The following is a 5000-nucleotide window of genomic DNA, read 5'->3' as shown; positions in this document are numbered from 1 at the left end:
GAAAAATACAAAATCAATATTGTTTGCTGCTATATATACAGGCAATACAATCACCTGTGTTTGTAACGGTGTAAATGAGTATGTGTGTGTGTGTGTTTGGAAATGCATTCTGTTTTGTGTTTTGGGGCCAAATGATTTGCACTTAAGCCTCAAACTTGTGAAAGTGAATGCCTTTGCCATCATCAACAACAACCGGGGCAATAACAAGAGTTTCATGGATGATAGCATGAATGGTTGCTTGGCTGCTGCTTGTTCATGTAGTCTGATTGTTGAAGTTAGTTTTGAAAATGTTGCATGTAGGCAGCATATTGACTTAAACTATTGGGGGTAAGTTAAAGCAAAGGACTGTCGGTATACATAGCGACCATCAAAACATTACAGCAATGGTAAGATAAGCTAGTCTGGCAGCTTAAGACGTTAAATGAGAGATATTATTTAAAGGGTTTTATATATTTATCTGTTTATTTTTTTACACTTCACCATCGAATGGAGGTATACTAATCATTCCGTTTGTAAACCATCGAAATATTGGTCTAAGACCCCCTAAAGTAAATATATTTTTGATCGCCATTACAGTTGAAATCGATCCGTCCGTCTGTCAGTCAGTCGAAAGCACGCTTATTTTCGAAGGAGTAAAGCTAGGCGCTTGAAATTTTGAACAAATACTTTCTATTAGTGTAGGTCGGTTGGGATTGTAAAGGGTCCCTATCGGTCCATGTTTTGATATAGTTCCCTTATAACCCCGATCTAATGGGTTTATTTCTTGGGCCCCTATAGGGCGCAATTCTTGATTGATTTGGCTGAACTTTTCCACAATGACTTCACGTATGACCTTGACCATACTTGCCAGATATGGTTGGATTCAGTTCAAAACCTGATATATGTAGCTCCCAAAAGAGCGATCTTCCGATTGCACTTTTTGAACCCCATTGAGGGCGCAGCTCATTGTCTGATTTGGCTGACACTATGCACCATCACTTCTCCCATGTCCTTCAACGTACATGCCGAACATGGTTCAAACCGATTCAAACTCTGATATAGCTACCATATAAAGCGATCTACCGATTTCATTTCTTGAGCCTGTGACCTTCAACATACGTGCCGAATATGGTTCGAATTGATCCATGCCCTGATATAGCTTCCATATAAACCGATCTACCGGTTTTACTTCTTGAGTCCCTAGAGGGCGCAATTCTTGTCTGATTTGACTGAAATTTTCCACAATTACTTCTCCCACGATCCAAAATACGTGCCATATATGTTTCGAATAACTTCCATATAAACCCATCCATCGATTTTATTTCTTGAGCCCCAAGAGGGCGCAGTTTTTGTCTGATTTGGATGAAATTTTTCACAATGACTTCTTCCAATATGCCAAAAAAATTCGTACTTCTTCAGTACGCAGGTTAAGTTCTTAAATAGTCTAAATCGAATCATATTTGAACATAGCTGTCATATAGACCATTTTTTGTCCGATTTCGCTGAAATTTAAAACCATAGATGTGCCAAGACCCTTAATATGGACCATATCGTGAAATATTTACATGTATTTGACATATAGACCGATCTGCCGATTTAGGGTCTTAAATCCATAAAAGCCGCATTTATTATGCGATTTCGCTTAAATTAAGAACAGTGGTTTTTATAAGACCCATCGATATCCTCACGGAGTATGGCCGAGATCGGACCGTATTTGGATATAAAGGGTGATTTTTTAAGAGCTATTCAGAAAAGTGCATGAAATCTTTATTTGAATTGATAGCACGGTCCATATAATTTAATGTTTGACAATTATTTCATGCAAATGTTGACCGTGACTGCTTCTCAAATGGTCCATTCGCTGAGTCCAATTTTGGCATATTCTTTCCAACATTTCGGCCGGTATCTCTCGAATAAATGCTTCAATGTTGTCTTCCAATGCGTCAATTGAAGCGGGCTTGTCTGTGTAGACATGACTACTAATATAGCTCCACAAAAAATAGTCTAAAGGCGTTAAATCGCATGATCTGGACGGCCAGTTGACCCGCCCCGAACATGAAATAAAATGTTCACCGAACTCGCCTCTCAATAAGTCCATTGTTAAGCGTGCTGTGTGGCATGTGGCACCGTTGAAACCACACGTCATGGAAGTTAAGCTCTTGCATTTTGGGCAAAAAAGTTGGATATCATCTCACAATAGCGCTCACCATTCACACTTACGTTACGATTCGCATCATATTCGAAGAAGTACGGTCCAATGATGCCACCAGCCCATGAACCGCACCAAACTGTGACTTTTTCTGGATGCATTGGTAGTTCTTGCAATGCTTCTGGCTGATCTTTACTAGAAAATTGATAATTCTGCTTATTTACGTACCCATTGAGCCAAAAATGAACTTCTTCGCTGAAGAAGAAGAAACGCGCGATGAACTTTCTTAACAGAGCATGCATTTTGATGATAAACTTCAATACTTTGTTTGAACCAGTATTGCCGAAAAGATAATAGCTAAAAATTTTATTTTATTTTATTTTATTTTATTTTATTTTATTTTATTTTATTTTATTTTATTTTATTTTATTTTATTTTATTTTATTTTATTTTATTTTATTTTATTTTATTTTATTTTATTTTGTTTTATTTTGTTTTATTTTATTTTATTTTAATTTATTTTATTTTATTTTATTTTATTTTATTTTATTTTATTTTATTTTATTTTATTTTATTTTATTTTATTTTATTTTATTTTATTTTATTTTATTTTATTTTATTTTATTTTATTTTATTTTATTTTATTTTATTTTATTTTATTTTATTTTATTTTATTTTATTTTATTTTATTTTATTTTATTTTATTTTATTTTATTTTATTTTATTTTATTTTATTTTACTTTATTTGAATTTATTTTTTGATAAAATTAAAAAAAAACACAGACAGTAATTTTCGTGCAAAACTTTTGCCTACCCCTAATTAAAATGCATATTCCCCTGTATGAATGGTGTGCACCTCTACAGTGCATATAAAGTCAGCAGATGTCTGCATGACGACAACATATGTATGTATTGGTATTATGCACATAGCCACACAAATAATATCTCTCGGGAAATTCTTAGTTAACGCTTCAAGCTCTCTCAACATAGGAACAATGTACACACACATGCTCATGGTACTCTACTACTGCTGCTGCAGCAACACCCATATCAAGTGTTGGCTGCTTGTAAAAATTTTAAGTGAATGCTCTACGTTTTTTTTTTTTAATTTAATAAATAAATAAGCACACCGGGTGTGTAGAGCAAGGATATCTGAAGAATGTACACAATTAGTATATGTGTGTGTGTGTGATTAAGAGCTTAAACAAGATGTACGCCATATGTATGTATGTTTCGCCCCCTTAATGCATGAGCGAAGACACCTTTCTGTGCAGCAGTTGTTAAGTTATAGACTTTTTCAAAGGTTAAATAATTAAATCATCATTTATCTAAATTGGCCACACTTTAATGTTTACAGGGTTAATGGAGGGATGAAGTGAGAGAGAGAGAGATGGAGAGAGCTAGGGGAAAAACGTTAGCTTGAAAAATGGCTGTAACAATTTTTAAGGGAAGTCAAAGTCTTTAAAACAACTTTGTTGGTGAATACCTGGGATTTTTTGTTCTCCCTTACTTTTTTCCCTCCCTTTTTTTTACGGTTGGCATTTCAACATCTTTGTATGAGCGTTAAAGTTGGTATTTTGTGAAACTGCACAAACATTCATTTGCCCGATTAAACATGCACATCTTCATTAAGCCATGCAACTTAAGTGGCGTTTAAACGTTCACCTAATATGACTATCAGTTTGCTTGTTTCCTTTAAGCCTTCCATTCATGTTTCGTCCGTCTGTCCGTTAATGTACTTAAAACCAGCGAAGAGGGGATGTATAGCTCACACGACACAAAAACAGAGTTACCAATACAATAATTTTTCATGTAAAAGAAAAGAAATTTGCATAATAATTTTTCTGAAAAAATGACCTTAAATCGAGATGTCAGTCTATATGGTATTCAGGGCTGTAGAGTCGATCAAAATGGAGATATTGATTTGAAGCTGGAATCGAACGCTTAGCATGCCGTGACGCTGAACTCCTGGGTTCGAATACTGGCGAGGACAATAGAAACATGTAAAAGTGTCCAAAGTTCGGCCGGGCCGAATCTTTGGAACCCACCACCATGGATTCTGCTAAAAATTTATACAAACTAAATTTAGATGAAGGCCATAATTTTATTCTATATACCAAACTTCTGTCAAACTAGCAAATATCAAAGCTTTTAGGAATCGAACAAGGACAATTGAGGGACCGGTTTTTATGGGAGCTATATCAAAAGATCGGTTTATATGGGAGCTTTAACAGAATCTAAACCGATATTGTCCATTTGCAATCCCCAACGACCGATTCTAAGTATCTCTGCAAAATTTCAAGCGGCTAGCTTAATGCGTTCGACCTCTATCGTGATTTCGTCAGACAGACGGACGGATATGACTAGATCGACCCAAAACTTTGAGAGGATCAAGAATATATATATTTTATGGGGTCTTAGACTAATATTTGGAGGTGTTACAAACGGAATGAGTTGGTTAGTATACCCCCATCCTATTGTGGTGAGTATAAAAATGTTCAGCGGTGGTTATACCCTCCTAATGCTGGCAATATTTGTGAGGTACTATGTAAAATCTTCTCCCCAAAAAGGAATCACACTGTGACACACCTCTCGGACTCGGTTATTAAAAAAAGAGGTCCCTTATCATTGAGCTTAAATTGGACAGCACTCATTGATATGTGAGAAGCTAGCCCCTATTCCTTAGTGAAATGCCCAAGGGCAAACTTGTATTTTCCGTTCTAGACTATATTCGGCACGAATATCGAAAAGTTTAACTCAAATCACTGTTAAAATCGGGTATAAATACGCCTATTTTGTGGTTAAGCCATTGAAACGGGCGTTCATTTTAATTGCCAGCTATATATTTGAAATGTAACTTTTTTGAACATGT

The 5000-nt window shown here is 35.3% G+C and overlaps 1 protein-coding gene across 1 annotated transcript in view; it reads right to left on the bottom strand.

Moving 5' to 3' along the window:
• The window catches only part of LOC106089729 (acetylcholine receptor subunit alpha-like), a 601341-nt gene that overhangs the window by 9329 nt on the left and 587012 nt on the right, over positions 1 to 5000 (bottom strand). The gene's annotated exons all lie outside the window — the stretch shown is intronic.

Source organism: Stomoxys calcitrans, chromosome 4 (assembly GCF_963082655.1).
Source record: "Stomoxys calcitrans chromosome 4, idStoCalc2.1, whole genome shotgun sequence".
NCBI lineage: Eukaryota > Metazoa > Arthropoda > Insecta > Diptera > Muscidae > Stomoxys > Stomoxys calcitrans.
Note: the sequence above shows the minus strand (reverse complement) of the source record. Positions and strands in the feature narration are given on the sequence as shown.